The 22,916-nt window shown below is 40.7% G+C and overlaps 1 pseudogene; it reads left to right on the top strand.

Moving 5' to 3' along the window:
* Window positions 1-5,727: 5,727 nt before the first annotated feature.
* On the top strand, window positions 5,728-8,226 carry LOC143602436 (heat shock factor protein HSF30-like; annotated as a pseudogene).
* Window positions 8,227-22,916: the final 14,690 nt, after the last annotated feature.

Below are 22,916 nucleotides of genomic sequence, written 5' to 3'. Positions count from 1 at the left end.
GTCCGACCCTTATCTTGCTTACCCTTACCTCCATATGGTACGACCCCCCTATTCTTTAGGAGTAGTTAGAGAGAGTGTCATATGTTTAACTAGTACCTGATGATTGCCTATATGTGGAGAGGAGAGAGGGAGAGTTCGGATAGCTGAGAGAAGTGTTGTCTATTATTTAAGTAATTTTAGGGTAGTGATAAATGACATGATATTATGGGATTTGTTAGGAAAATAATACCTTGAGTGAGCTCCTCTTGCCTTTATGATCTTTGGCCTTAATAATTGTTTATTATTAATACCGGATTTAAGGTGTTTAGTCTTCTTTAAAAAACAACAGCCTACATAAGACAGAATTACATATATTCATATCATAGCTCTTTAAATCTAATAAAGTTTTAAAAACATTTTCAAGAAAGAGGATTTAAAAAAACAGAAAAAATATCCATGGCTGAAAATGTATTGAAAACTATGATAACATGGACCAAATTCATATAATTTTGTTTATTAACTATCAAATATTGATATGATCTACGTTTTTAAAAATTAACTAATTGAATTACACCTAAACTATTCATACATAAGGAAATTGTTTTTACCAAAATAGTGTTGGGGAAATTTTATTTATTAAAATAGCTGATTCTAAAAATATTATTAAATTAAGTTTTTTTTCTCTTTCTTTGATTTAAATAATATTTTATATTTCATTTCTTTTCATTTTTTTTTTCAAATTACTATATCTTCACTACCTTTCACATTTTCATTTCATCACAATATACTAAACGTGTTTATAAATCATTTTTCTAATATCTAATAATTTTTTAAATATTTTTAAATCAAACCATTTATCATTTTAATTGCTCGGTGATCTGGTATTTTAATTCATTCCTATAATTTTAATGATTCTATTCATTTTGTTTTTTAATCAAACCTTTTTTGTTTAAGCCGGTACATACTATAATCAAACCACATTTTTTAACGACCTACCAGGTCAATTCATTCATATTCACACAACACTAGCAACAATTTAGTAGCATCAAGTACAAACTTAAATGGAATAAAAACTACCCCCAAGTATCACCCAATTACACCCTTACAACGAGTTAAAATTAAATGCATTTCACATTTTCCACGTTAACTCTGGCATTTTGCCTGATTTTTAACCCTTAAAAAGCTTATTCGTTTAATCTCACCAATTACACCACTTATAATAAGATAATATTAAACACAACTAAATAAATCCATCTAAATAAAAACCTAAAAAAATAAAATAAACTACTTTTTTACTTATTTGAAAACTCAATAAAAACCGTTCTGGCAGAAACCATACTGAATCTAATAAAAACATGGCTACAAATGTTGAGAGACACTTTTTTTTTCTTTTCACACAAATACGTTTAATATGTTACACTTCTGAATGAATATGTGAGAATGAATTGTTATTCATTCGTAATTTTTTACTGTCATTATCATTTTAGACCTATAAACATCGTTCATTGAATTTTACCATATTCATATATTACTAGGGGTGTTCAAGAAATCCGAAATCCGAAAAAAACCGAAATCCGAACCGAAACCGAAACCCAAATAACCCGATCCGAATTCTTATTCGGATATTCGGATTGGATCAATCCGAATATCCGAATAAGTAATTCGGATTCGGACCGGATTTGGATATGGAATTTTAAAAGATTCGGATTGTTCGGATTATTCGGATATCCGATTAATCCGAATAAAAAACATGTTTTATTGGTATTATCCAGTTTGGTATATATTTTAGACTATAATTTGAAGTTTAAACTTTAAATTTATGTTAAGAGTAATTCGTATTTTCCAGTTTGTATGTTTATTGTGGTTCTAAACTATTAAATGTTAGGAATAAAAATATAGAAAATTTTTTTAGCTTTATTTCGGATTATTCGGATAAATTCGGATTATTCGGATATTATCCGAATCCGATCCGAATTGAATTCGGATAGAATCGGATCGGATCGGATTTCGGATAGGGTCTAAAAATTTTCAAATCCGAATAACCCGTTATCCGATCCGATGAACACCCCTATATACTACATTCAAACATGTATATAAATTGATTTAATAAAAAAAAGGTAGATATGAATTCATTAAAGATATAAATATTTTGATTATATTGACATAAATACCCGCATATTTATAATCCACATATATTAGGTAATTAGTTATTTTATTAAAGGATTGATTATTATGTTTTGATTATAATGACATAAATATGTTTGCATTAAAAAATAGAAGCATAGTTGGAGCCGTAAATTTAGGCCAAGAATGAATCTTCAAGTTACGTGTGTCCACAATTATTTTCTTTTATTAGAATATGTATATTTTAATTTAAAAAACAAAGAGAGAAACCCTAATTTGTTAAATACTTTTATAATCACATATTTTGATAAATAACATTATTTTAAGTCACATGATTGCTTTATTTGTAAATGGAGTTTTCTTATGCATTTGACCCGTATTCATAGGTATGAGTCTCATCAAACCCAAATAGTCATTAAACGGGTTATAACATCTCATTAATTAAATATTAATTTCGCCAAATATTTGATATGAAAATCCTATAAAACATGGATACACTAAAAATTAATATTCAATTAAAAAAATGCTATTATTTATAATTAAGAAACTATTTTATTGTAAAAAATATGGGGCTCATGGGTCTCACTAAGCCCATAACTTTTAAATCATATTACAACATCTCATTAATTTGTGAAACCCTTTCATCAAAAAACCTAAATATATTATTAACTTATAATAAATAAAATAAAAAATCCAAAAAATTATATCAATATTAGATTAAATAATGTAAAACAATCCTGTAATACGAGAGATAAAAACTAGTATAAGTATATAACTGTCATTTCCAATATGGTGTAATGCTAGGAAACATGAGTTTTTCAATCGAGACACAAGTTCAATTCCACTTACAACACTTTGGGGGGACATGGATGAATCAATGAAGGAAAGCTGACACTTAGTGATCTCCAGTTCGTTCCTGAGGGCGTCCGGATTTTACCACTAGTGGACCTTCAGGCGGGTGGGTTTTTCCCGAAATATGAGATAACTTGTAGGAGTTTAAAGGGTATGGTTGGGTCGTACCAGCTGACAGTGACCTTTTGCCATTGACTCAATTCGTACCAAGTATCTATGTATTTTATGTTTGTTTACCGTTAAAAAAATATATATAATTATATAATTGATAGAAAGTGTGTAAAATATACTCCGTTTTTAATTAAAAAATGTTCCGAACCGTCTAGATCGTTCTGGACCTAGCCCACTAGATGACACTCCCTCAAGGGCCCACTGCCCACTGGCTATAGTGTTTATACAGTACAAGTAAGAACAGCATGATTTGAAAATATCTTCCACATGGGAGTTGGGACCAAAATATCTTGATAATTCCGTGTTTTTAGTTTCTTTTAAAAATAGAGAAATAGGTGAGGAAATTGTTCGGTTTCTAACTTTAAATCAATCAAATATAAAAATATTAAGATTTTTGGTTGCTTTATCCAACATGTTCAGCATACATGTTTTCTTTAATAGGTTTAATCAAATGAGATCTTTTAGTTTGTCATGTTTATTAAGCAAGTCGAATCGTCAAAAGGTTTTGAAATTAAAATAAAACCAAATACAGATTTTTATAAGATTAATTGTCTACTTGTTTTGTTCGACTTGTTCAAATTAAGGGCTTATATGAATTGTGTTTGCGTTAAATGTTTTTCTTAATAATGTGTTAGTTATAATTGATTTATGTGACACGAATAAATATATGAATCAAGTTCGAGTTTATCCGTTAAACTAGTTACACCTAAGTTTCCTAACCTAAACATTTTAGGTGACACTTCTATAATGTATTTAAAAATAACAAAAGTTAAAAATATAAAAAAAAATGTTTCATAACTACTTTAATTACCAAAACAATTTTTGATGTATAGTTAACGTCTAGTTCAATCAATCTTGAAGAGAATCTAGTTCCGAAACGCAAACTACGATTTTGAAAAAGACAAACCGAACATATCAAGTTAGCTAGGTCACGAAATCAGGGCAATCTCTGAGAATCGTGAAAACTTTTTGAGCCGAAGACGAAAACAAATTTTGCCTTTAGATTAGTTGAGTAATTGAGTTTAAATATTAAGAATACATATTTTTCCTAAAAGAATATATATGATTTAAAAAACAAATTAAAATTCGAGCTTATAGGGGTGTTAGGTTAGGGTCAGTCAACCACCCGTCCCTGCCACATGTCGGGTTATGATTCATTTATACCACTTCCATAGATTTTTTTTTCCGGGACACATAAATCGTGTATTATGCTATAAAAATGGCAAGTATCTAAATATCTATATCTATTAGATTTATTCAGATATTTAAGTGAATGAAGTATTATTAGTATTATTATTCATTATTTATAGACAAAATGGCAAAACTCGTCCTTTATGTTTGCACGTTTTTTCAGTTATCGTCCTTTAGCAAACATAATGACAGAAAGCATCCTTTATGCTTAAAACCCTTATCACATTACGTCCTTTGATCCTAACGCTGTTAACCTTTTCTCGTTAAATCCAGTCATGTGCAAGACACATGAGGGTATTTTAGTAAATTTACATATTTTATTTAATAATTAGAAATATAAAATAAAAATATATCTTCTTCCACCATCTCTAAACAACCACTTTCCACCCATTCTCTTCTTCCTCTCTCACACCACAAAACCATCACCAACCAAACAATCGACCCACCTCCACAACCTCCCTCACCACACCAGACCAACAACTGTCAGGGACCTCACCACCGTCTACCCCCGACAAAGATGGCGACCTTACCACTGTCAGCGGCCAACAACTGTCGCTCGTCGGAAACCACAACCCAGAAAGTCGATGTTGTTTTTGGAACGCTCGAAATGGTACTTGGTTAGAGGGGAATGCTTGTGCAAGTCTCAATCTATCATTCCCCTAAAGTATCGGGTCTTGATTTTGTCGTTTCTCGCCGGAAAATGCCGACGGCAGGTCGGAGCCCTAGTTTTTGGCCGGAGAAGACGACCACGCTAGAATAACGGGAATTTCATGTTTTCTCCTCCGCTGCCACAAACTTCATCCAAACTCCGACTGGAACTACCTCACTGTTCTTCCACCTCTTCCGTTTACCTCGAAAAAAAAACCCACCACCGGTAGATCTAGGGTTTCTGAAATGATGATGATGGTGGCTGATAATGATGGTGGGTGGTGGGTGCACTGGTGTGTGGTTGTGGTGTTTATGAATACTTGGGGATAAAGATGAGGATTAAAAAGAGAAAAATGTTTATTTATTCAAAGACCAAAATTTTAAGTTAATTACACAAATAACCCACAGGGAGTAAAAAGACTAAATTGCCCTCACATGAGGTGCACATGACTGGATTTAACGAGAAAAACTAATCCTCGTTAATGAAAAGGACAAACCGTGCAAAGTTTTTTAAACATAAAGGATGCTTTCTGTGTTAAAGGACGATAACTGAAAAAATGTACAAACATAAAGGACGAGTTTTGCCATTTTATATTATTTATAATATAAGATTGTTCTAAGAAGCATCCATTTCTTGTGTCTCTAGAACCTTCCACCCACTCTTCTTCTTCTTCCATCTCTTCACCACTCACTCTTTAATAAATACTCTGTTATCATCTCACCTTCCAAATCCTTTCTCCTTAATCTTAATCACCACCAACAATGGAGTTCAACACAAAACCAAAACCAACCATAAAGGAAGAAGAAATCACATTCATATCCTCCACCTCACCGCGCCCAAAGGAAGGCCTGACCACCGCCGTTCCTGACAAAAACATTCGATATGGTGGAAGATCCGGCCACCGATGCCGTGGTTTCGTGGAGCAGAGGGAGAAACAGCTTCGCTGTGTGGGACTCGCATAAGTTCTCCACTACTCTGCTTCCCAGATACTTTAAACATAGCAACTTCTCCAGCTCAATACTTATGTAAGTGTTTATTTATTATTTGTTAACCTAATTTCATCCCTGTTCATAATTAGGTAGGGATTCATTTTGCTTCCGATCGAATGCTCTGGTATCAAATTGTTAGCACGATTCTGTGTGATTTTTAGTTTGAATTGATTCTGCGATTGATTTCATCGTCGAACTCTGTTTTAGGTTTCTGATAATTGTTTTGTTGTTCGATTCGATACTTGAGCCATCCGATCGAACCTTCTGTTAGTAGTTTCTAGATTAAATTGATCGGATCACCTGTTATTCGCTATCGACTGAATGCGGATAACGATTGATTTCGTAATTCATTTCTGTTTGGTTTTCGATAATTATGTTGTTGTTGTTCAGCTGAATTACTTTAATTCAATGCTGTATAACTAGTTTTTCTGCATTTTCTCTTCCGACTATATTCGGATTTCATCACTGAACTCTGTTCTAGGTTTTCGATTGTTCTCTCTTTGTTCAAATGAATTGCTTCAGTTTGATACTTGCGGCATCCGACTGAACAGTCTGCTAGTAATATCTAGTCTTAATTGATAGGATTATTTGTTATTCGGTATCGTTTGAATGCGGATTTTCATGTTTCAGTGTGTATTTTTGTTTGAAATGATGCAACTACTGATTTTATCGTTAAACTCTGTTCTAGGTTTTCGATTATTATCTTATTGTTCAGTTAGATTACTTCAATTCAATGCTGTATAACTAGTTTTTCGGCGGTTTCTTTTCGAAATATATATGGATTTCGCGATTCATTGTGAATTTTTTTTGTTTGAAATGATGCTATGATTGATTTCATCATTGAACTCTGTTCCAGGTTTTCTTTTGATAACTATCATACTTTTGTAGTCTGTGATCTCTTGATTTTATGAATTTAATTGAATGCTTTAGAAGTAGTTTTGAATTTTTGATCTTTAATTGGAGTTAACTGATTCAGTGTTCTAACATTGCTCATATGTATTAAGTAACAAAATATTATGAGTTACTAAATTATGAAATTTTGTTCATAACTAGGGTTTCAGAAAAGTGGATCCAGACAGATGGGAATTTGCAAATGAAGGGTTTCTTGGTGGTCAAAGGCATCTTCTAAAGACAATAAGAAGAAGAAACGTGGTCCCGCTAACCCAACAGAAGCAAGAATCCGGTCCGTGCATCGAAGTAGGCCAATACGGGATCGAAGAAGAACTCGAAGCACTTAAACGTGACCGAAGCGTATTAATGGCTGAAATCATAAGACTAAGACAACTACAACAGCAATCAAAAGATAAACTCATATCCATGGAGAACAGGTTAAGAACCACCGAGAGAAAACAACAAAACATGATGGTATTTCTTGCAAAAGCGTTTAGCAACCCGGAGTTTTTACAGAAATACATGGATAAATATGCACAGAAAGAACATGAGCATATTGAGATGGGGCGCAAAAGGCGGTTAACAATGACACCAAGTTTGGAGAATCTACAAGATCCATTTCTTGCAGCGGCTAATGTTGAGGTTGACTCAAGTAGTTATGCTGGTGATCAAGATGTTTCAAGCTTGGTGGACGATGAATCTCTTGAGAATCTATGGGACGAACTGCTTAACGTGGACGCGGATGATCAGACTCTACCTGTTGTTGATGATTTAGATGATGAAAAGGTTGTCTGGGATGAAGATTTGCAGGAATTAGTGGATCAGATAGAGTATTTAAGGTCATCAAATCCTTGAAATACTTGATTGAAATTGAAGTGATTGTTGAGATTTTATAGTGTAATATTGTGGGTCTCTGCAAATCCACCTTCTCTTTCTTGGAGTACAAGCCAATGATGCATATGCATATGATATGATTCTACAATTCTAGTGTATGTTGTTTTCGCTTTTGGTATTTGAATTATGGGTATTTGTTGTATATGCATCTGATCTTGTATGTGTTTTATAGGGGAGATGGTGGAATTGTGAGGAGGCCAAGCTGCTGTTATCTTGTATCCTTTTATGTTATTGTTCACCTATGTTTGTTTCATCTTTTATATGCAGGGGTCAAAGAACAACAATCAGAAATTGGAGGCATTGAATGAAAGACATGAAGTTGGTGTTGTGCATAAATCTTTAGGATGCCAGTTTGTTATGATTTAGGGTTTAAACTTTTATTGTATCTTGCAAGTAACTCCTTTGTTTCTTGTGAGACTTAACTGATGAGTGTGATTTTAAGTAGGATTATTTAATGTTTTGTCCACTGTTGTTAGGACAGTGGTACTGGTTCATGAGGGGTCTCATGTGTGTATGGCATTGGCATGAGGTAGCATCAATGAAGTGTCTTTGATATAACAATTACTAAATTGACGACCCCCACCAAAAGGTTGGCCAACCTTTTGGGTTTATTGAGATGTTATGACCTCATGGTTAATGCTTAGTTTTTCTTGATGTTGTGTAGAGGATTTCATTTACAAGTCTTTGTTTTCTTTTATTTTGTTTTGGACTTTGCTTAACTTGCGAAAATGATTCCGGTTAGGCTATTTATTTGTTGGAGGTGTGAGCGGGGTGTTGATTCTCGTCACATAAGCAGCAAGGGCACTGAACACTGCCAAATGTGCGACACGAAGGACAAAGGTGTAAAGATTTGATCAGGGACCGTGGGTGCCAACTTAAAACGACAATATTCTTTTTTGTGTTTAGGCTATTGCACTCTCTAACGTGGAGAGCGTCGTTGCTCACTCTGGCCAAACTATTTTCTTATGTTACTAAAGCATTAGTGCCTACTCCGACCAAACTATTATCTTATGTTACTAATTAATAATATAATTGATAATTTCACTCTACCTTACGTCAAACCACATTTCATATTTCATTTCCCCATGTAGAAACCTCACTTGAAATGCACGAATGATGATGTATACCAGTGTGTGTGTGGAAGTGTATGAATATGAGGTTCTTAGTAGGATTCTCAGTGAGATGGCCAAAGGGCAAAAGAGAGTTATATTATTACGTTTTAATTTGATCCTTATAAAGAGAATGTACACATATATATAATATCCTAAAGGAATCTTCATCTAGGATCGTTGCACCTTGGGCTCTCTCTATTGACCATTGGTTCTTCTAACTGGAGCAAGAGGCCGGCTATTATACGCTGGACAATCTTTTCCCTCCAAGATTTTGTCCACTTCACCTTTGAGATATTCAGGTTAATAGGGACATGTCGGTGGTTGACCTTGGACTTTGTCTGGAGTGCTTGGGCTGCCATTGGGCCAGGTTTCTTGGGCTGTTGTTGGGCTTCATCCGACCTAGTCTCTTCAAGTCCCCCAGTCTATTATCTTGTTATTTATGACGACGATGATAGACTTACTTCAAGCCCAGCTTCACCTCTATTTTTGTGTCTCGTAATTGGTAGTTTAGAGTATTCCGGGCTTTCGTGCAAACTAGGCACACTTTCCTTATCGATATCTCCCGTTTTGCCTGAACCTCACGAAACGGCTATCAGTTGTCCCCACCTCATTACCCTGTATACGAAAAACTTAGAATGCGCCAATATCCGTTACCCTTTTACCGACTTTCAAACGGCTTTACTGAAATACCACGAATTAGCGTCCTCTCAGGTCCATCCTTTAGGCTTTTTGCGAGTGACTCATTTTAGGTGGCTTGTCGAACAATGGGAAGTTTTGAAACAGTCCCTTTGTTCCGTCGGTTTTATTGGTTGAAGGTGGATGGTGATTGGTTTACTTTTGAACACCGTCCTATGAACAAACAACCGTCTTGTTACTCGAAGATGCCGGCGGGGTTTAGCCCTAAAGAGTGGAATGATAGCTTTTTCTTTATTTCCCCCGATTTTTCTCCTGGTCTTCACGGTCGCCGCTGTACGGATGCGATCATTCGTGATATAGCTCCTCGCCCTCCCACTAGTCAAGACGATCTTCATGATTTACTTGTGAACAACCCTACAGAAGCCATGACTTATCCGGAACCATTGTTGTATATGGTGGGAATGAGCCAGATATGGTCGGACCCGTCTACTCGGCCGACTATACTTGAGAATGGCCGAGGTCTTTTAGCATCCTATTGACTTTCTTCTTTCTCAAGCCCCCCCTTTGCTTTGAAAACGACTGATTTTCCCTCTTTTTTTTTTTTTCTTTTTTGCATAGATGAGTTTGAAGGAGGCCTTGCAGAGAGGGCCTTTGACGTCTGCCGCGTTTGTTCTCCTTCCCGTAGCACCAGCAACTAATTCTGGAACGGAGTCGGTTTCCCTGGAACATCCTCATCCCGATGGGTCCCTTGACATCGGGGAGACTCCTAAACGAAAGGAGTCGCTGGCTGCTATGTTTGATGCTTCCATGAAAAATCGCTTGAGAAGTTCAAAACGGCTTTGCTTGGGTTTGGCGACAGAGTTGAAGAAATCCCAAGATCAGGTCACCCACCTGACAGCCGATCTCTCCGTATCCTGGAAACAACTTGCCCTCTTGAAGAATCAATGTGTGGAAGTCAAAAGTAGTCATGAGAAATATCAAGAGGTACCTGTTTCTCCTCCTCTTGACCCCTTCCCTTCTTTTTCTTTTGGTTACTGAATGAACTGTTTTTGATTTGGCTTGTAGGTGGTTGCTGAGCTTAAACGGGAACTGGAAGAGCATGAAAGTTTGAAGCTTGCCGTGGAAGAGATCAAGGCTCATAAGGATCAGGTGATTGAAAGCTTTCACAAGGAGTGTGATGAATTGAAACAGGAGCATGACGGCTAGAAGTTGGAACCCGATGGTTTGGAGCTGGAGCGAGACGGTTTGAAGGCTGATCGGGTGTGGCTGGTGGTAGATGGGTTTAAATAAGTGTACGAACGAGCTAAATCTTGCCGAGAAACTTGTCAGGTCTGGGATGTTTTGAACAGGGCTATCTTCGCTTAGGGTTTTCAACATGGGTTGCAGTCAGGCTATGATTATCTGGTGAAGGGAGTTCCTATCCTCGAGGTTCCCACCTTTTCGGACACTGTTGAGGCGGAGGAGGAGAAGGCTTACATTGCCTATAACACCTTTGAGCCCCCGATCTTGGCACATATTTCCTCCACCCCTGATATGTCGGTGTGTGAGATTCAAGCCTTGACTTCCGTTGTAGACCTGGCCACCCCCCTTCCATGACTTCCATAGTTGGTGTTTTTAGGGGCTTGTCCCCTTTTTCAAGACTTTCTTCAATATTTTGTATATTTGTTATGGATATTTGTGTCGTTAGCCCTCGGTGGGTCTAAATATGGACGTTGTTTCTGCTTCCCCCTGGGGGGCCAGCTGTATGATTAAGTGATGTTTCTGTTTCACTTGTTTAAAGTATTGACTACGCATGCATGTTTTAGAAACTCTTAATAGTTTAGGTTAACCAGATAGCCTATCGGCGAGGCCTTCCCACTTTTCATGATGGGAGGTATGTGATTGACATGAGTTTGTTTGAACGTTTTTCTTCGAGAATTTGTATTTTAGATGATGACTTCAGCGTTTAGGCCACGAATGACCTATGTGGGGACTCTCGGAGAGGTTTTGCATAAAAGAAATGAACTTCATGTCATTAGTTGTTGATCATGTTACATGGATAAGTTACAAAAAGAATGAAAATCATGATCTATTTTGCTGGTTTCCTCCCGGAGAGGTTATTATGGGTCTGTAGACCTTCTCGAGCACACGCGGCTAGTTTTCTCCAAAATATATTTTAAAAAGTAGCCCCTTGCGTGTTGCCTATGCGTCCCCCCTCCTGGGGATATCACGCACAATATTTCCTAAGTTACATCGCGTTCCACGTACGGGGTACCTCCTCCCCTGTGTGGTACGCCAGTTTGTATGCACCATTGTCCCCTGCCCAGATAACTTGATAAGGGCCCTCCCAGTGTGGTCCCTGTTTTCCTTGGTTTTCTTGCCTGATTGCTTCATTTTTCCGAAGAACCAGGTCTCCCACCTTGAACCTGACTTCTCTCACCCTGACATTGTAGTATTTTTCCATTTTTTTCTTATACTCGGTTTCTCGCCTGGCAGCTGCCTCCCTTCTTTCTTCAGCAAAATTCAAATTCAGCCTGAGATTGTTTTCATTTTCTTCCTCAGTTAACCGGGTTCTGCCGGTCGGTACACCGATCTCGACGGGTATCATGGCTTCCATCCCGTAGGTTAGGTTGAAAGGCGTCTCTCCGTTGCTAACTTTGGGCATGGTTCGATTAGCCCATAGGACATGAGGTAGCTCTTCTACCCATGAACTTCGTTGTCGGCCCAGGCGGCCGGTTATCCCTTCTACTATGCTTCTGTTAGCCCTTTGCACTTGTCCGTTTGCCTGGGGATGGGCTACCGACGTAAAGACTTGTTTGATTTTCAGTTCCTTACACCATTCTCTGAACGTTCCTCCCGCGAATTGCTTCCCGTTGTCGCTTATGATCGTATGGGGCAGTCCGAAACGACAAACAATGTTTTCCCATACGAATCTCTTTACTTGGTGCCCCGTGATCGTGGTCAACGGCTTGGCCTCCACCCATTTGATAAAATAATCGATGGCCACCACCAGGAACTTAGCCTTCACGGTCCCCTCAGGAAAGGGGCCCACTATGTCGATACCCCACTTCTGGAATGGCCAGGATGAACTTACCGGTACCAGGTTCAGTTTGGGCTTCCGGGTTACTGGGGCATAGATTTGGCAGCTGTCGCACTTTCGTATTTCCCCCAAGGCACTCATGAACATGGCTGGCCAATAGTATCCGACACTCATGGCTCTGGCTGCCACCATTTTGGCCCCCATGTGCATCCCACAGATTCCTTCATAGATTTCCCGTATAACGTATTCGGCTTCTCCATAATCAATGCACTTGAGAGAAGGCCCAAAATAGGACCTCCGGTATAGAGCCCCCTCTATTATTTCATATTGGAGAGCTCGGATCCTCAGCCTGCGCGCCTCTTGTTTGTCTTCAGGCACAATCCCTTCTTTCAAGTATCGTAGCAGCGGGGTCATCCAACAATGCTCCGGCGTCTCCACCCTGGCCACCATCTCCTCCAATATCGACGATTGTTTGATGGTTTCTACCTTGACGTTTTTTGCCAAATGATATAAGGCTACGGATGCTAACTTACTCAGGACGTACGCTTTCTTGTTCAAACTTCTGGAGATGTGAATGACCTCAGCCTTGTCAAAACTCTGTAACAGTTCCTTTGTCTTCTTCAGTTATTGTATCATTTTGGTGTCCTTAGCCTCGTACTCCCCTTTCACTTGGTTGGCGACGAGCAACGAATCCACGTGAGCTTTGATGCGTCGGACTGGCATATTTTTTTGCCATCCTTAGCCCCGCCAATAAGGCCTCGTACTCAGCCTCGTTGTTAGTGCTAGGGAAACCCAGTCGTACTGCATATGTCAGCTCTATCCCTTCGGGGCTGACAAGTATTAGCCCCGCCCCCGCTCCCATCTTCGTTGGAGACCCCGTCAGTGTATAGGTTCCAAAAAGGCTCTTCTGGACCTTCCAGAATGTCAGCCACCGCGTTCCCCTGGTGGTCTTCCTGGGACGATAGTTCTTCTTGCTCAACTGCCGGACCTTCCGTGAGGAAGTCGGCTATCACCTGTCCTTTGAAAGCTGTCCGCGGCCTATATTCAATGGAATGATCACCCAGTTCTATCGCCCATTTGGCGAGCCTACCCGATAACTCCAGCTTCATTAGTATTCGTTGGAGAGGTTGGTCTGTCAAGACCCGGATGACATGGGCTTGGAAATACCTCCTCAATTTTCTCGCAGTGTAGATGAGGGATAACACTGTCTTCTCAATGGAAGAATATCTTTCCTCCGGTCCCTTTAACGTACGACTAACGAAATATATGGGTATTTGAATTTCTTTCCTTTCAACCATGAGTACCGAGCTGATCGCCTGATCGGTGTGCGAAAGGTAGAGCATGAGGGCTTCCCCCGGTTGAGGAGCTGTGATCGTCGGGAGCTCACAGAGGTGTGCCTTTAAGTCTTGGAAAGCCTTTTCTGCCTCGGTATCCTAGCAAAACTTATTCTTCTTCACGCACCTTCTCAGGACTGCCATAAACGGGAGCGTCCTATCCGCTATCTTGGAGAGGAACCGATTGAGGGCCACTGGCCTTCCATTTAATCTTTCCATCTCCTTTATATTTCTTGGGGACTCCATCTCGATCAAGGCTTCAACCTTCTCTAGGTTGGCTTTGAACCCCTCCTTAGTTACCAACACTCCCAAGAACTTCCCCTCCTCGACCCCGAATGAGCACTTGCCTGGGTTGAGCTTCATGTTAGCCCTCCTGAGGGTGTTGAAAGTTTCCCTTATATCATTCAGCATCCGGTCTTCGTCTGTGCTTTTAATGACCAAGTCGTCTACATATATCTCTACGTTTCTTTCCCTTTGTTGATCGAAGACTTTATCCATGAACCGCTGATACGTTGCCCCCGCAGTCTTCAACCCTAAAGGCATCTTGGTATAGCAAAAAGTTCTCTCGTTAGTGTAGAACATCGTTTTCTCTTCATCTTTGGGGTCCATTTGGATTTGATGGTACCCCTTAATGCGTCTAGGAACACCTAAGAGGGTACCTAGTGAGGGACTCTATCTTCTTCTCTATCTCCGGGAGGGGGTATGAGTCCTTCGGGCAGGCCTTGTTCAGGTCTTTAAAATCGATACACATATGCCAACTGTTATCTGACTTCTCGATCATAACCGGGTTTGAAATCCACTGTGGATACTTGACTTCTCTAACGATCCCCACTTGCACAAGCTTGGACGTTTCTTCTCGGACTGCCCTGCTTTTTTGTGGGCCCAGACTCCTTTTCTTCCGTCTGACCGGTTCCATCCAATGGAACTCGTCCAGGCTGTGTTGCACCAAATTTCGTGGAACCCCCGTCATGTCTTCGTGTTTCCAGGCGAACACATCGGTGTTTCGTAGTAACATTTCCTTCAGCCTCGCCTTACCCCTTTCGGAAAATTGGGACCCGATCCTTACTGTTTGGTCCGGGTGTTCCCCGTTGATGACCCATTCCTCCGTTCCTTTCTTCATCTTGACCCCTTTTCCAATGCTTGCCACTATCTCTGTGGATGACCGGATGGTTGCTATTCCCTTAGGGGTCGGGAACCTCATATACCCGTGTACTAGGGACGGGACTGCTCGGAGTGCTCTCCTCCCGGGCCTACCCAATATGATGTTGTATTTTGATGGAGCTCGAACCACGGAGAAACGTCGGTAGACCGTTTGGGTTTTATCATCGTCTCTGAGGGTAAATGGCAGGGTTAGATATCCCAGGGGCTCCACCACCTCCCTTGAGAACCCCATTAATGGACATATATCTTCCTCCAACCTGCTTCGTATTTCCTTTTGGAGCCTAACAAAACAATGTTCATACATTACTTCTACCCCACTGCCTCCATCCACGTGGACTCGAGCCACCCGATGTCCTTCTACACTCGCAGAGATATTTAAAGGCATATCCCGAGCTTCCTCCTCCAGTATGCCTGGAAACCATATGTCTGATTTCATCCATGCGGTGCTTGCAAAGTTGGAACCCATTTTTCCTACTTTCATGCCTCTTCCCGGATCCCCTTCGCTATTGTCTCTTCTTCGAATCATGTCGACGTAATGCTTGTCTTCGTCTTCATCCTTGACTTTTGAGGTGGATTCCCTGGCCTGAAGGGGTAGCTGCCCGGACTTCAAGGTTTCCTCCCATAACTTCTTTAGCTGGACACAGTTATCTGTGGTGTGGCCGTGACTCTTATGGTAATTACAATACCCCTGGGGATTGGGCTTGTATGCTTGCTTGAAAGGGCTGGGAGTCCTTGCTAGGTACTTGGCTTTATCTGCTGCCAGGACGTCTTCCCCTCCTGGTGGGGGTCTTTCTCTGTAAGGCGGCCGGAATCGCTTCCCTTCAGGGCGTACGGGGCTGGGAAACCGAGGCAGATGGTATGTGGTCGAGGGTGTGTATCTGGCATGAGTTCGTGAGGATGGTAAGGTGTGAAGCGGGTTTTGTCGAACGGAGCCCGTATTTTCCCGTAGCCGTGACCTCCTACGCCTTTCCCCCGAGCGGTTTCGGGGTAGCCTTTTTCGTTTCCCATTCTCGGAGCTTGGATCCTGTGTCCTTTCTTCTAACGAATGCTCGGACACGGTCCATCAATTAGTCGAAAGTAGATGGGAAATCTTCTCCCAGTTTCTCTGTGGGATGGGAAAACCTCACCCCATTGATGAAGCCACTGATCTTCATGACCTCCTGGACCCCTTTGATGTTCATGCTTTCGGACACGTATCTGTCCATGAATTGTTCCACCTTTTCTTCATCTCTTCTTCGAATATGCAAGATTTCATTAGGATTTTTCATGGCTTTCTTCTGCTGGCTGAGGTTTCTCAAGAATTTCTCTCTCAGTTCTTCGTAGCTGTATATGCTTCCCGGCTCGAGGCTATCGAACCAGATCCGGGCTCCCTCGGTCAGGGTTTGAGGGAACATCAAACACCATGCTGGCATGGACCACCCGCTTACCATCCCTTCCACTCAAAAGGCGCGAAGGTGGTCTTCCGGATCTTGTGTTCCGTCATACTTGTCAACGGTGGTATGGTAACGAAGTTTAGGGGGAAGGGTAGCCTCAGCTATCCTCCGAGTGAACTTGGATACGTCGGGCGTGTCTGAAGGCCGGTACGGGGTATCCAACGTGTCTGGTAGGGATATTTTCTTTTCTTTTTCTTTAGCGGTCGGGAGGAGCGTGACCAACGATTCCAGGAGGACGTTGGAATCCTGGGTCGGGGCGCCTTCAGGCCTGGCATCGCTTTCTGGCGATGGCGTGTCAAACGCCAAATGTGTTTTAACCGCCATGAGTTTCTCCTTCTTTTCATGTTAATCTAGGAACTCCTTGAGAGCGTCCTTGTTGGCTCGTATAAACTCGAGAGTGATCTCCCATTTTCCTTCTGTATTTTTCCCTCCGTCGGTTCCGGTTCTTTGGTCTTCTTCCTCTATTTCGTCCTCGATTGTTACAGGTCCCTCCATGTCTAGTGGATTACCAGGGAGCGGACCCGTCTTGGGAGGATCTACTGGTCCTCCCACCATTGTTACAGCGGGTGTACTCCCATCATTGGAAACGGGCTTAAGTGTCGACGACATGGTCTGTGTTTACGCCGGCCATCTCGCCTGAAACTGGTGGTGAGACCGTACGAAAGAGGGTCCCACGGATGGCGCCAATGTAGAAACATCACTTGAAATGCACAAATGATGATGTATACTAGTGTGTGTGTGTGGAAGTGTATGAATATGAGGTTCTTAGTAGGATTCTCAGTGAGATGGACAAAGGGCAAAAAAGAGTTATATTATTACGTTTTAACTTGATCCTTACAAATAGAATGTACACATATATATAATATCCTAAAGGAATCTTCATCTAGGACCGTTGCACCTTGGGCTCTCTCTATTGACCATTGATTTTTCTGAATGTAGCAAGAGGCCGGCTATTATCCGCTGGACAATCATTTCCCTCCAAGATTCTGTCCACTTCACCTCTGAGATATTCAGGTTAATAGGGACAGGTCGGTGGTTGACCTTGGACTTTGTCTGGAGTGCTTGGGCTGCCATTGGGCCAAGTTTCTTGGGCTGTTGTTGGGCTTCATCCGACCTAGTCTCTTCACCCCACAATACACATGTTTTTTGGGGTGAGCTGTGAAACATGATGAACTCACATTTCACTTTTTCCTTAACGGATGATCATATAATGATAGACATTTAACTCTATTTTTTGTCGAGGTGTAACACTAGTATGTAGTAATTCAAAACATTGTAGAACCGTATTTTAATTTTTATAACAGAGGTTGTTTGTCCCGTCACTAAATTTCCTCCTTATTAGAACTAAAAGAATTCCATTTAAGCATCTCATTGCTTTAGTTGAAAGTTTCCATTTGAATTGGAATGTGGTCATTCAGTATGACCCGCTAAGCATCCATGGCTGAATGGTAAGGCACCCAACTCATAATTATTGGCGAATTCGTAGGTTCAATTTCTATTGGATGCATGCCAATGGGACACTCCAATAAGTTTATTGGAATTAGCTCTTTATCAACGAAATCTTAACATCCATACTACAAAACGAATTGATATGGTATATTCATATCATACTATATGAATAGTAAATGAAATTTTTGTAGTATGTTTTCTGTAGTTGTGTGTTTTTTTTAAACTGACACGGTAACAAATCTATTTAATCTTTTTGAACTTTTTAAAAATGGGTATTGTTGAGACCTCAGATGAATTATCAAGATTGAGTGTGCGTATGTGTTAGGTCTGTGTGGTCGTTTTAGTCGTAGATAACCGTTTACCGGTGAATGGAAGTTATTCTGTTATATTTAGTGAAGATGAGCCTATTACAAAGAGAATGTATTACATATATAGAGTCCCAGATGAATCTTTCCTAGGATCGTTACCCTAGGCTCTAGTCTATTATCCAACGGTTATTTCCCCACTCTCTGACTTTCACAGGAGGCTCGCTTTTGTCCGCTGGGTATGCCATTTGCTCCAGGAATACGTACGCTTCAGCTCTGCCGGGTGTCAACCCCATAGCGACCGGTCCCTCGTTAACCTCAGTCTTTGTCTTGGTGTGCACTTGATATCCTAGACTGGGCCTCACTTCTTGGGCCTGCTTGTCTTGCTGATGCTTCTTGGGCCTTGCCAGGCTAATTCTGAGGTAACCTCTTCAAGTCCCCCAATCCATTATCCTTGTTGTTTATGGCAAGGGTAATGGACTAAGTTAGGACTCGTCACTCCCTTTCTCCCAGCCGCTCCTGGGCCTTGGGGGTCCATGTTAAAAATGAAAACCATTCTCCTCTGTGCTCTTCCCCAACACATAATTCGGCCCATCTCGATCCAAAATGTTTAAGGCGGTAAAACTTGTGGTGTGGGTTGAATGTTCACAATTCCCCATGCCGTAATTATTCACTGCCTACCCGTTTCATCAACATAACTCCTTCCTTACTCCTCCTTTTTTACTTTCTTCCTTACACTCATGGCGATTCACTTTCTTCCAACAGACCTTTCCTCGTTCCATTTTTCCGGCAGGTTAGTGTTTGTTACCTTTTCATTATTTCTTCTTTTTCTCAGCCATGAGTCACGAGGGTCTGTCTTCGATCACTCCCGTCCTTTCTCAAGAAAGATGCTAACACTATGTTCGTGGTATCGTATTCCGTTGTCGTTGTCTCCGATCTTGCCTAAACTTCATGAAACAACCCTTAGTCATCCCAACCTTATTACCCTGTATACCAAAAACTTGGAGTGTGCTAACATTCGCTATCCTCTTACCGAGTTTCAAATGGCGTTATTAAAATACCACAAGCTAGGTTTTCACAAGTTCATCCCCTGGGTTTCTTACAGGTGACTCATTTTGAGCTTGCCTGTCGTGCCATGGGTGAATTTTCCACAGTGCCTCTATTCCGGTGATTCTATCGTCTCAAAGTCGATGGTGACTGGTTCACCTTCGAGAACCTTCTGATGGACAAGCAACCGCCGTGTTATTCAAAAATGCCTACCGGATTTTACCCTAAAGAATGGAAGAACAACTTTTTCTTTGTTTTTGCTACCTTTGCCCAGGGCCTTTACAGCCGCCACCGCACAGATTCCCTTATTCATGACTCAGCTCCCCGTCCTCCCACAAATCAGGATAATCTGTATAGACTGCTCATAGATAATCCCACAGAAGCGATGACTTATCATGAACCCCTTCTATATATGGCTGGGATGAGTTAGATATGGCCAAATCCTTCTACCCGGCCAGCTGTGTTCGAGGGCGATCGAGGTCCTATGACCTTTGTCACTTCTTTCGCCTCTTTGTATTTTATTGCATTATTTTGAGGGTTATTAATAATGTTTATTTTTTATGTAGAGATGACTTTGAAAGAACTTATTCAGAAGGGAACCATGAAGGCTGCTGAGTTTTTCGAGCTTCCCGTGACTCCTGGGACTAGCTCAGAGGCCGAATCGGCCTCCTTGGACCGGTCTGCCCCAAACTTTCTTCTCAGCGTGGAGGATACTCCCAAACGCATTAACCCGTTGTCTGATGTTTTCTACGCTTCCATGAAAAACCGGCTACGGAGCTCCAAGCGTCCTTACCTAGGTCAGTCGTCATCTTCCGGCCCCGTCGTCACACCTCCTTCGGAGGTTGTTGACATGGATGCGAATTTGCCTTCCCTTTCATTACTAATACATCGGAGATGGGTTATGATGTTGGTCCCTCTTTTGACCAGGCTGAACCTAAGGGCAAACAACCCGAGGAACTCGAAACGCCACCTCGTGAAGATACCCCTCCATCCGGAACTGAAAAACCCATCCTTGGTAGGATCTTTGCTTCTAAATGGAAATTGGATGTTGGAGCCTCGGCGATGACTGCTCAGCAAGCGCATGACTTTCTTTTTGAAGATATTCCTCTAGTGGACTTTGCACACATCCGGGATATGAGTATCGAAGATCTGGTGGGCGAGTTTGGGACGCATTTCTATCGTGCCCTAGCTTTGGGAGCAGCCACTCGCCAAGCCTTCATTGATGCGGATCACATATTGCAGCAAAACCAAGAGGAAATCGATCAGCTGGAACGTACGATTGAGAAGAATAAGCAATAAATCAAAGCTTGCAGCAGAAGGTTGTCTTGGCCGAAGAGAGGGCCTTTGGAGTACCCGGTTTGGAGGCTGCTTTGAAAACTTCTCAAGACCGCAATACCCAATTGTCTGCTGATCTTTTTGCAGCCCGTGATCGAGCCACTGCATTGGAAGCTCAGTGGATTGTAGCCCAGGCCAACCAGGAGAGGTTTTCTCTTGTTTGTTATTTTCTATTTTTATTTTGTGATTTTCTTGATCTTCGTGGTATGGTTGCTAGTTGGAAACTAGTTTCAAGCTTGAGTAGGAAGCGCATGAGGGTTTAAAGTGTGAAGTTGATGAGATCCAAGCCCAGAAGGATCGAGTGATCGAGGGTCTTCGCAAGGAATGTGTAACATCATGAAAATATCGGGTTCAAATCATCAAGTTTCCAAAGTCAAGGGACTAAAAGTGTCAAAATCCAAATCATAGGGTTTAAAATGAAAATTATGGTTTTCCTGACATATCGCGATACGCGATGGATTTCAAGGAAAACCCATCGCGTATCACGATGAGTTGTCTGACAGCGAGGCACGTGGCGTGCCATGTGGCCACACGTGGCACACCATTCGCCACGTGGCAGACCGTATGCCACGTGTCGACACGTGACGCAACGTTTGCCACATGGCGACACGTGGCAAATCTAAGGGGTGACAGGCCGAGGCTACGTCGGGATACGCGACGGGCTAGCTTAAAGGCCATCGCGTATCGCGATGCTGTGCCTGACTTTATATATAAATAGCAAGGTCGGGATCTCATTTGATGCACACCAATATCAGTACTTCTCTCTCTAACATCTTATTAGAATTTCACAACCATTCCATCGATCCACCTTTAAAACTGTGCCCCGATTTCTCGATAGTCGTGTTGTTTCCTCGTTGTTCGTACCACGTTCCACCGACGTATCAACCAAGAAGGAGTATGCCACTCCCGCCACCATGGTAATTAGTCTCGTAAAGAGTGCCGACAATTGGTGAAGTATTGGTGTTCATCGTATTGCGTGCCAAGGAAAAGAGTGACGAAAAGAAGTTGAACAAGAAGGTGAAACGGTGTTGAAGTGCTGCTCGAGTAATTAGGGTTTATAAGCCGTGTAAAGGTAGGCATAATGCCCGAATAAAATAGTAATAAAATATTATAATGGCTTAAACCTTAAGTCGAGGTTATACTCGATACCTTGATAAAATAAAAGAAAATATAACAAAGAAATAATAAAAGACGAAATTATGAATATTTATAAATATGTATATATGTGTGTAAGTATATATATATTATTTGTTATGAAAATATTATTTAAGTAATAATAACTATTCTTAAATAATAAAGAAAAGAAAAGGATATGTTTTTTAGAGAAGAAGAAACGTAGGGTTTTATAAATAAACTAAAGGTTTATAATATTACTTTTAACTAAAGGTTTTAAAGTAAAATAGATTTTGAACTAAAGGTTCATCTAGGTAAAGTTTATAAAATAAGACTAAAGGTCTTAAGCCGGATTGTATATCCGACTAACAAATGGTTATACTCGTACTATAGGTGCGAGATAGCAACGGGAAAGACCCTCGGACATTGATTGAAGCCGATCCAAATCGAAAAGGTGAATACGCCCCAAATTTTACAACTTGTTTTAAAATGAGTCAAACGTGTTATATGAAAAAAGGTTTACATGGGACTACGTGTCTCTAAAACATTTATAAACAAAAGTAAAAGTCTATCCCTCAGGCTGTCGTGTACGTTTGTCTGGATCCTTACATATGTGGTACTACACGGTGTGCGCATCGCACCACACCTGGTCGTACTACGCTTTCATGCGGGGAGCACGACCATGTGTATACGGACGATACTTAACTAAGTTGAACGCTGCGGTGTTTGCTGGGGTACTTAGGTAGGGACTTGAGTTTGTAAATTGTATTATAACTTTGTTATTTCTAAGCCAAGACGGGCGTAGGCTTGCGTAACCCTCGAGGGGTAACAAAGTAAAAGAAAATATTTTTAGCGTCAGCATATTCACTAGCATTCGCTGCTGACGTATTTTATTAACATTTTGCAGGTGATTAAAGTTAAAGCTTGAAGAACGAAGTGCTCAAGATATCCGATGGCTTGGTTCTTTTTGTATAAACTTAAAAACATTATAATGGTGGTTTGTAAATAACAAGTAATACTCTTGATATAACTTAAACGTATTTTATAATCCATTTATTTGTTAATTAAATATTATATATTAAATCCACAAGTTTTGAAAGACTTCTGCTTAAACACATAACTCTGATTTATTTACAGTTGTGGTATCAACTGTTGGTCATACGCCCAGGCCTTAGATGGGGGTGTGATAGGTTGTTATCAGAGCCATCGATCTTAGCGAATTAGGTATTACG

The sequence above is a fragment of the Bidens hawaiensis genome, unplaced genomic scaffold, assembly GCF_021521415.1.
Source record: "Bidens hawaiensis isolate Kalapana, Puna unplaced genomic scaffold, B.hawaiensis_p1.1 tig00000237_1, whole genome shotgun sequence".
Lineage (NCBI taxonomy): Eukaryota > Viridiplantae > Streptophyta > Magnoliopsida > Asterales > Asteraceae > Bidens > Bidens hawaiensis.
The sequence above is the reverse complement of the archived record's forward strand: the minus strand, read 5'-3'. Positions and strand labels throughout refer to the sequence as shown.